Genomic DNA, 11,456 nt, shown 5'->3' on the forward strand with positions numbered 1-11,456 from the left:
GCTTGTCTGTTTCATACTGGATACACAACACTAGTAATAGTATGCTCCTTTACGTTCAATGTATTGAAAATATTTCATAACATTTTTAACATATACATATGCATGGTTACAATAGTTTTTCTGATAATAAATTATCACAAATATAATGATCTTTTAAATGCACAGATTCTCACAAGGCTAAAATTAAGGTGTTACCTGTGGTTCAGGATCATATGAAGCTCTGTACTTGTTTATTGGCAGAATTCATTTCCTTGCTCCTGCTGAACTCACCACAGCTTCATTTTCAAGGTCAGAAGGAGAATCTCAGATTTCACCCAAGACGCCTAAAGGCACTTTAAGAAGTTCATGGAAAATGGAACTTACTTCATGGTAGTATAATCATCACATTTTCCATATAACGTAACCTAACCAAAACGGTAGCCACCTCATACTCACAAGCACTTCTCACACTGAAGGGGCGGGATAGTTTAGACCACATATACCTTAAGGCAGCAGCTATGGGAGCAGTGTTAGAATTCTGCCTACCCTCCAGTTTTATCATTCTCATAATCTAGAGAGATGCAGACACAAAGATAAAGGTTTAAAGCAATGTAAGATGAGCTATATTAGACACGTATCTTCATCTGGGTCCTCCAAAAGCCGACTGAGACAGAAACCTTAGGTGCCAGTTTGTGTGAAGATTCTAGGAAGCTTAGATGAGACAGGAAATGGAGATGCCAGGTCAATAGCTAATGGTACATTTATAACCAGGTTACCACCATAGACCCTGAGACAAAATTACACCTGACATGCTTTAAGAATCATGTAAAGCATGCTTTACACTCTGACTGATTAAAGGAAAGGCTGAAATACTTTTCCATTGACTCTTGTTGCCTATTGGTTGACACTCTGCCTTGCTCCTCTAAGTTGCCATTGTGCTTGGCAATTTTCTTTGATGCCACATAATTCCCACAGAAAATGACACAGAGAATCAGATGGATAACAAGGGAAATGGTCAGTGCACCAGAAACCTTCTGCCTTACAGGCACTGTAACAGTATGGGTGGGGCATCAAGAACTTTTGTTGCAATGTATGTTTTAGGTAAGGACTTTCTGCTGTACTGAGTAGACACCAAAATTCAGTGGTTTAATAAAGCTATATTTCTCAAAAAAATTCAGTCACTAGGATAGTGGGGCTGAGGTAGAATGGAAGCCATTCAGGAGCCCTATCTACAGAGGCCCTAGTACCTTCAACAAATCATTTCTAATAACAGCTTATCTGCAGTAGCAAACAACAAACAGAAGGGAGATACAGACTATGCAAAATAAATGTAAGTATAGAGATATAAGGCCTTACCAAAGCACAAACAGTTTAGACAATGAAGTCTAGTTATGCACCTGTTAGAAAAAGAGAAAGTGGGAAAGGGGGAAAAAAGGTTAAGGCTCTGTTTGGAATACCTGCATCCCAAGTGCCTGGTTCAAATTCCAGCTATCGATGTCTCTGATCCAGATCCCTTCTAATGTGCCTGGGAGACAGCAGATAATGGTCCAGCTGCTTGAGTTTGTGCCACCCATGGGAGAGATCCACATGGAGTACCTGGTTTATGATTTCAACTTGGCCTAAACCCAAATATAGGGGCATCTTGGGAGCAAAACATTCAATGGAAAATCTGTCCTCTCCCTTTCTGTTTCACTCTGCCCTTAAGTGGAATGAATAAATCCTTTTTAAATGGGGGCATGCATTATCATACCACTGGGACCCCTGCATGCCATATCAAAGTGCCTGGGTTCAAGTCCTGAGTAGTTCACTCTGCTTCCAGCTTTCTGCTAATCTGAATGCTGCAGCATAGCCAAGTGATGGTTCAAGTAGTTTAGTTCACTGCCATCCATACGGGTAATTTGGATTCAGTTCCAGGCCAGGCCCAGCTATTGCAAGCATGTGGAAAGCGAATGAGCAGATGAAAAATCTCTCTCATTCTCTTTCTCTCTCTGGAGGTCAGCACAGTTTCCTATCAGGACAATCAGCCACCTATGATGCAGGTATCCCATGTGGGTGCCAGTTCACGTTCTGGCTACTCCACTTCTCAATCAGCTCCCTACATATGGCCTGGGAAAAAAACAGAGGATGGCTCCAGTCTGTGGGACCCTGGACCAACATGGGAGACCTAGAGGAAGCTCCTGACTTCAGATTGGTTAAGCTCCAATACTTGTGACCATTTGGGTAGTGAACCATGGGATGGAATACTTCCCTATCTCTCCTTCTTTCTATGAAATCTGCCTTTCAAATAAAAGTAAATAAATCTTTATGTTAAAAAAAGAAAGGGTCCGGCACTAAGGCTCAGAGGCTAAATCCTCACTTTGCATGTGTGTATAACTTGTAACCCAGCTGCTCCACTTCCCATCCAGCTCCCTGCTTGTGGCCTGGGAAAGCGGTAGAAGATGACCCAAAGCTTTGGGACCCTGAAACCACACGGGAGACCTGAAAGAAGCTCCTGGCTCCTGATTTGGATTGGCTCAGCTCCGGGCATTGTGGCCACTTGGGAAGTGAACTAGCAGATGGAAGATCTTTCTCTTTGTCCTTCTCTCTGTAAATCTACCTTTCTAATGAAAATAAATAAATCTTAAGAAAGAAAATATCTCTGTAGCTAAGATGAAAATTTTATTTAATGTTTATAATATTTATTTTACTTATTTGAAAAGCAAAGTTACAAAGAGAGGAGAGACAGAGTAAGAAATCTTTCATCAATCAATACATTTCCAAATGGCAGCATCTGTCAGAGCTGGGCCAGGCTGAAGCCAGGCAGCAAGAACTCCACATGGGTCTGCCATGTGGGTGGCAGAGATTCAAGTACGTGAGCCATCTTTCACTACTTTTCCGACATATTAACAAGTAGCTAGATGAAGTAAGCCAGTACATTGATTCGGGATGCTAGTGTCACAGGCAGTGGCCTAACCTGCTGCACCACAACACTACTGCCCTCCCTAAAAAACATTTACTAAAGAAGCAAATAAAACAGCTGAGTGACAGCAGTCCCTGACACAAAATATGGAAAGCCATTAACTTGCTGGTTGCCAGATTAAATCCTCAGGAAGATGTGATGAATTTTCTCTGCCATCTCACTGGATTACAGTGTTCCCAGACATATAGTAAAGGATTATTCTGGGTGTGATTGTGGGGTGTTCCTGGATAAGGCTGACATTTACATTGTAGACCAAGTAAAGCTGATGGCCTTCCCATTATGAATAGACTTCATCTCGCCCACTGCAGGCCTGATTGCAGCATCAACAACAAACAGAGAGTAAAGAGAATATGCTCGCTCTACCTGACAGTTTCTAAACCGGGACCTGAGCTTTTCATCTTCAGTGTAGATTCACACTGAAGCTTCCACCCTGAGCTCCCATAGGTCTCAGGCACACAGATGTAGATGCAGCTTTACCACCTGCAACTTTCCTACTGCAGGTCTTGGAATCTCTCTGCCTCTACCACCATGTAAGCCAATTCTCCATGGCAAATGATTATATTTATCTATTGATATGTCTGCAAATCATCTTGATTTTGTTTCTTGGGGAACTCAGATTAGCACAGAGGATAAGCTATGTAATGGAATTAACAAGGAACAAAAGCATTGTAGCCAGGAAAAAAAAAAAAACCACCTTGTGCCTAGAGGATCAGGGAAGAGAAAACCCCAGCTAATTCACAGAACTGAAATAGACTTGTTCTCACAGGACTCAAAGCAAGAGGGTGCAAAAGCAGAATCTGCAAATACGGGCAAAAGTCTGACACACGGCTCCTAAATTTACACTGTGAAGGAAATGAAGGAGCAAAGGATTTTCTTTCAAATCCTTTAAACAAAAGTAGGGAGTATTTTGGGTGGTTTTACTACATTGGCAAACTTTGCAAGAGAGGAACTTTAAAATACAAAAAAGAATTTTCTGCTAAATATTGTTAAACATCAACTGCCTGGAGCTCTCTGACATTTAACAAATGAAGATGATGCATTTAGTTAACAGTGCATGAGCTTCAAGTCAAGCAGACTTGATCTGGAAAAACTGTTATGACAACTGTATGCTTGTATGTAAATCTTTTAGCCTAATATATGACAAGCGAGTATGTTCAAAAAAGAAAATAGTTCCTTTCCTTCTTTAAAAATGAAAATAGATAGTATGCGTTTATCTGAGAACAAGAGAAAAAATATGAAGCCCTGACTTTTGAACACTGCTGGATATTGCTAATATTTTGTGAACAATTGTGCCCTAAAGGCAATAGGCAACAAATTTTGCAGTTGTAGTCAACCAACTGGAACTGTTGGTATTCCTGGACCAACAAAGGTTGGTTTGTGCTAGTTAGATCTGAAGAAAGGACCATAAATACTTAAAGAAGATAAGAAAACTGAACCCCAATATTATTTTCGGAAACATTGACAAAATTTATAATAAACATAAGCAAGAACACTTTTACAGTAAGATTACTTGACTACATTAACCAGCATCCTAAGTATATTTCTTCCTGGCTATTCACATTTCAATGCAATGTTTGTCTCTAAATGATAAGTTTGCCTCTGCTAGTTAGATATATAATACTTATGACTCATGATTATGCCATAGCAAACAATTCATTCTGTATGTTTATTTTCTAAATACATTTAAGACAACTGACTCAAGTCATGACAGACTGAAGAAATGAACAACATACAGTGAAAATGTGAAAAAGACAAATTTTACTTGATAATTCCAGGCCCAAAGGCCAAAATGCTATCAGTTTAATAATAAAAAGTCTACATCAAAGTTTTTATCTAAGAAAGAAGCTAAATCACTTTGGCATTACATCATACCATAACCTTACTTGCGTTTATTCTGTCTTACAATTATTAGACATACAACTGATAGAAAATCGTACAGTTCTTAGAGCAGTACAGGACTGATTCCCAACCTTGGCTGAATATTTAGAATCAGCAGGGAGGTGCCCTGCATAATAACATAGTGGTTAAAGTCCTTGCCTTGAACGCACCAGGATCCCATATGGGCACCAGTTCTAATCACAGAGGTCCTGCTTCCATCCAGCTCCCTGCTTGTGGCCTGAGAAAGCAGTCGAGAATGGTCCAAAGCTTTGGGACCCTGAACCTACATGGCAGACTCGGAAGAGGCTCCTGGCTTTGGATTGGCTCAGTTCCAGCCATTGCAGCTGCTTGCAGAGCGAACCATTGGAGAGAAGATCTTCCTCTCTGTCTCTCCTCCTCTCTGTATCTCTGCCTTTCCAATAAAAACAAATAAATCTTAAAAAAAAAAAAAAAAGAATCAGCAGGGAAACTAAAAATTTCATCTATTTCTCCAGCTTTAGGCAATTATTTAGGTTACCTTGTACCAAGGCAAGTGTTACACTGCTGGGATAAAGTAGCCAAAGCTATCAGGCATTCTGGGACTGGTTAATGCTAAATTTGGATTAATTGTAGTAGTGTGCTAGCATAATTGCCTATTCTATTCTATTTTTCTTTTTTAAAGGAAAATAGGGAAGGCAAGAATGTGGGCCTGGATACACCACTCCAACCCCGCAAGAGGGGAGTGGGCAGATTGCCTGTTGAGGGGGTCGAGACATAGTAGGACCAGCTGAGAGTATATTTGGCAGGGGAGGAATGAGTTCTGAGGTCATTCATGGACCCAATCTTTGCACTCATAGGTAGCGAGGGAGTTGAGATGTAGTAACTTAGACAAGAGGAAACTGGGGTCATATCTGGGTCAGGCCAAGGCACCCACCCAAGTGGAAGACCAGGCATGGTTTAAATCGTATTGCCTGCCACTCACTGACACCCACAAAAGCTTGGGATGGGGAGCATACCTGGCTGGGCCAGGCCACAGTATCCACCCACAAATATCAGAGCAAGAAGTGGGTCTTATCTAGCTGGGATGCAGCACCCACCAGAATGCAAGAAAACTGGATGTGGGGACATATTCCATAGGAGGCTTATGGGCTTGCCTCTGTGGGACCTCAACCTCCACTGGTTTGTGCAGAGAACTTAGGATGATGACAAGCCAAACCAGGCTAAACCACAGAACTCATCTGACAGAAATTCATCTGACACTCACAGAAGCCAGAGCTAGGACGAGGCCAGGCTGGGCCAGGCTGCAGCACCTGCTAGAGCATGCAAACGCCAGGACTAAAGGCAGACCATGTCAAGCATTTCTGTGGCACCTGATGGCACACATGCGATTCTGTGCCTGGTAGAGGAACTTGGAGAACTCGCCTGCTAGACCACAGCTCCCATTGGGGAGCACAACAGTTTAGGATGGGGATGAGCCAGGCTAAGCAAGACCATAGCACTACCCACTCAGCATTTTTATGGGCCAGGTATGGGGATGGGCTGGGCTGGGTCAGGCAGCCATGCCCACTAGAACACCTAAGAGCCAAGACAAGATGTGGGTTGTGTCCAGCTGGGCTAGGCTGTAACAACCCCTAGTGCAAGCTAAGATTGTGGATAGACCATGCTAGCCTAGGGTGAATCAACCATCAGTGTGTGCAATCTGGGCCTGGAAATGGGCCTTGTAGAAGAACTTTGGGGACTCCCCTGCTAGATGCAGCTCCCACTGGTAAGTACAAGAGCTGGGCTAGGGATGGACCAGGCTGGGCAATGCTACAGTACCCTCTGGCAAGCATGTGGCCTCAGTTTGGAAGCTGGCCAGCATCCATTGGTGCTCAAGAGAGCCAGAATGGATGTGAGACAGGCTGAGCTAGGCTGTGGCACCTGCCACTTCACAGGAGAGTCTGGTTTGGAAGTGGAGTAGGTTGAGCCAGGCAGTAGCACCCACTTGCAAGAGCCAGAGTGGGTGTGGGCCAGTCAGGTTAGGCTGTAGCACCCACCAGCATACATGAGATCCAGGTCTGGAAGCAGACCTGGTAGAGGAAATTGGTGGATTCTTCTTCTAGGCTATAGTTTCACTTGGTGAGCATGACAGTCAGGCTGGGTACAGGCCAGACCAGGCTATGCTGCAGCACATGTAGCATATGTGTGAGCTGGCTCTGTGTACAGACTGGACTGGCCAGTCAACAGGACAATCTGGCACAAATGAGAACCAGGTCAGATTGGACTCCAACACCCATTAGTTCATATGAGGGCTAGGTTTGGGCAACATCTGGGGGCAAGTCGGGCTGAGCTAAGCTACAGCACCCATGAGCATACATGAAAGCCAGATGGGATGCACAACAGACCAAGCTAGACCACAGTGCATGCCAGCACACTCAAAAACTAGGGCTGGAAGCAGATCTGGTAGGAGTTAATGGGGGTCACATCAACCAAACTGGGGAACTCATTGGTATGCATGAAGACTGGGCCTGTGGCAGGTTGGGCTGAGCTGGAACACAATATCCATCAATTCATGTGAGAGGTGGAGTTTGGGGCAGAACTGACCAGGCAGCTGCATCCATTATTATATACATTGTTTGGTGCAGGTGACAGGAACTGATTTTGCATTGACTGCACACACCAGAATCAAATATGAGGTCACCCCAGGTGATGTTTCTTGGAGGACTATAATTAGATGGCTGGATCCAAACCCCAGCCACAGGGAAAATCACAATACATATGGCTCAGCCTTGGAGTACACGTATTGGAACTGGGCCTCCTCAGTTGCTGATGCCTGTGTAGTGGGCAACACACCTGGATGCATATGGTGGGACATGACAGCCAGCTCATTAAGGCCAGCAGAGGACATTGAGACCCTCATCAGAGGATGGAAAGAGTAACAGATTGGACCACTCTCCTGCTAAGCTTTACAACATGTTCCTGGGCCTGTGGGTGCACTCAAGCAAACTGATCAGCCAATAAACCTTGGAAATATTTTCTCAATCCTGGTATAATAAAGCTAACAACATCTCAAAACTATCAAAACCACTCAAGTACTCTTTCAGAAAACTATTCCCCACATCAGGGTCTCTAAGGCATCATGAAATGACTGTCCCCATTCCCAGCTGCTAATGTAGTTTGACAGCAAGGAGCCCTGCCTCTCCTTCCCTCCCGCAGATACAGAAGAAAAAAATTGAAACATTTGTTCCACCCACCTTTGACCCTCCCCATCCTGATCAGAGACCTACATGGACATGCATGCTTCTTAACTATGTAAACAATTTCAAAAAGAAAAGAAAAAGAAAATGTAAAAATCTCTATTTTTTTTTTTTGAAAAACCAAGAGAACAATAAACAGAGAGCTCCCATATGCTGCTTCACTCCTCCAAATGCCAGCAATAACCAAGAAAAGCCAGGAATTCAATCCAGGTCTCCCAAGTAGATGGCAAGTACCTGAATCACCATCTGCTACCTTCCAGGACACACATCAGCAAGAAGATGGCATTAGGAGTCAACAGAACAGCTAGAATATGAACCTAGGCATCCTGGCATAGAAAGCAGGCATTCCAAAGGGGGTCTTAACCACTATGCCAAATGCCTGTCCCAATAGTGAACCTTTTTAAAATATATATACTCATACCTAGGATTTACCTCAGACCCATTTAAAAAGGAATATTTGATCATGAACTCTAGGCAACAGTATTATCTTTAAATCTCTCCCAGAAGCCTGGCACTGTAATTCAGCTACCACCTGTGAAACCAGCATCCCCTATGGACATCAGTTCTATTCTGAGCTACCCTACTTCTGATACAGCTCCCTGCTATGGCACCTGGGAAAGCAGCAGAATATGATCCAAGGGCTTTGGCTCCTGACACTTATAAGGGAGATTCAGAAGTTTCTGCTCCAACCTGGCTTAGATTTGCTGTTTTAGCCATTTGGAAAGTGAATGAGCAGACAGACAATTCCTCTCTAACTCTGCTTTTCAAATAAATAAAATCTTAGACAAAAAAGGAAGGGGCTTTGCACAAACATTAAGAAGATCTAAGATTGCATTTTTTAACTACTAAATTATAGGAAGTGTTTTTTTTTTTAATCTAGGCAACACCCAATTCTCTAGTTAACACAGTTAGGTTCAATATAAATAGCATGGCAGTTGCAGTTTTAATGTTTAGTGTCTGTACTAGAATCACAAACATCCCAAGCTGCTATTCCTAGGAACCTTAAAAACATAACCTGAGAGTCTTTCCAGATTAAAATGAATTACAAGAAATGAACTAAATTACAAATATGTCCCCAGTCTAAGGTTAGAAAGCTCATGAATAACTATACTGAAAGAGCCCCGAAGCCCTGGATATTATTGTAAACCTCATCTACTTAGTTGTTATGCATAGAACTATTTATAATATCAAAATAATTTGATATTTGGGATTTCCTTATGTAATTTCAGTATGCATAATAGTCACAATTTGCTTCTCAAACTACCCTTGAGAAAAAAACACACTAACACAATCATAACCAAGTCACTGGAGAACTACTGTTGCTTAGGAACATCAAAGAAACTTAGCATGGAATGAGGATTTATTTTCATACAAGCCATTGAAATCAGCAACTGGGTGCTATTCCTTTGATTAGATACTATATATCAATTTGGCATCCTTAATACTTCCCAGTTAAGCTGATAAATGAAATCAATTTTATATTACATTAGTCAGCATCTGCTGTTTAATTTGGAAATAAAATTGTCCCTTCTCCGAAACTATAAACTACAAAAATATGGACACAACATAACAAGTTTTTGGATTTCTGTTGTAAATGGTATTTTCATATTCTACGTTTTGCTCATTTTGTACTTTTAGGTCTCCTTGTCATTTGTGGTTTTTATCTAGAAAAACAATGAACTGATACATTTCTCAAAGTCTGTACAAAAGCCCTTCCTCAAAGAAAAATATGTTAGTGACTTTTGATCACTAACATACTATGTGCCATGACAATTTATGTTTACAGTTGCAGAAATAAATGGCTCAGGTTTCAGATTTTCATGAGAAAGATAAACCTGCAAACTGAGAATTTCATTTGGTACAGCAGTTTTTAAAGTGACATCGCACTGTGAAAAACAGACATATCATTTCAACCATTTGTTTTGTCAGCTAACCTTTGGAGTAGTGTACCAAATCATTTTTTCAGATTAGTCTAACATATTAATCAATTGTAGAGAAATATGGCTCATCTTGTGTCCCATTTAATACCTATTCATTGGTGTAGAATATGGAATATGTCACCAGAGTGTAACTAATTGTTCCTACCATCTCCTTTCTATTTTAGATATCATCATTATGATGAAGGGATGGCAGGAAAATGAAGGGAGAAGAAGAAAACTATCAGGTATATTACAAAGTCCAATACTGTGAAAACAAAGTGGATCTGGTATTTCCTTTTCTTTCAGAAAGCAGATTAATTCTTATAAAATGAGATAAGGAAGAGCTGCCACATTGCTTAGAAGTTTAACAGAACATATAGTAGATATAATTGACTTCTCACATAGTAGTTTCAAAGGTCTCCTAATAATCAAGAAACCATATCACATCATTGTGACATAAAATGAATCATTTTTTACTTCAGGAGAATACAGTTTCAAAAACAACTGATTTATTCATTTGACTCATCAGCCAACAGCACTTCTCAAGTTTCTGACTTCCTTACTGTGTACCAGATAGCTGTTGTACATGCTGATAACAGAGCTGAGCACCATATAGTCAAAATGTCCTGCCTTAATTTTTTAAGATTTATTTATTTTTACTTTAATGGCAACTTTTTTAACAGAGAGAAGGACAGACAGAGAGGAAAGTCTTGCATCTGCTGGTTCACTTCCCAAGTGACTGCAACAGCCAGAGCTGAACTGTTCTGAAGCCAGGAGCCAGGAGCTTCTTCCCAACTTCCCATGTGGGTATAGAAGCCCAAGGCTTGAAGCATCCTCTGCTGCTTTCCTAGGCTATTAGCAGGGATCAGGATCAGAAGTGGAGCAAGTGCCTAAACAGGATGTTGGTGCTGGCAGATGGAGGATTAGCCTGGTATGTCAACACACTGGGCCTGCCCTGCTTTCTCAGAGCTTTCCTTACAGTGTAAAAATTAGGCAATACATAGCCAAATAAAGAGCATAATCTAAGGCAACAAAAAACTTTCAAAGAAAAAAATAAAACAAGAATAGAATAGAGAACTGATGTAAAGAATGAATCATAAAAGCTTTCTAAAGAGAGAACATTTGAGTAGAGACCTACATAAAATAGAGGGAGCCAAATTAAAATCTGGAAAAACACAATCAAGGAAGTAAGCACAGCAAATAAAAAGGCTCTGAGATAGAGATATGCTTGATGTGATAAAGAAAAAAAACAGCAAGAAGATCATATGAGTACCACAGTGAGTCAAGAAAAACAATATCAAAAAGTGCAAGTCAACAAGCTGGCCTAACGTGTTATCTCCTAAGTACTACTAGTTACAACAAATATGGTTCAACTATCGAAGAAGAAGAGCACTGCAGAACAAAGATTTGGGAGAACGATTTCTGCCTGAGACTCAAATCCCATTTGCAAGTGTTGAAAACAGTTTGATAAATGTATCTAGAACACATAATAAAGCCTAGAAGTAC

Source organism: Ochotona princeps, chromosome 5 (genome assembly GCF_030435755.1).
Source record: "Ochotona princeps isolate mOchPri1 chromosome 5, mOchPri1.hap1, whole genome shotgun sequence".
NCBI classification, from domain to species: Eukaryota; Metazoa; Chordata; class Mammalia; order Lagomorpha; family Ochotonidae; genus Ochotona; species Ochotona princeps.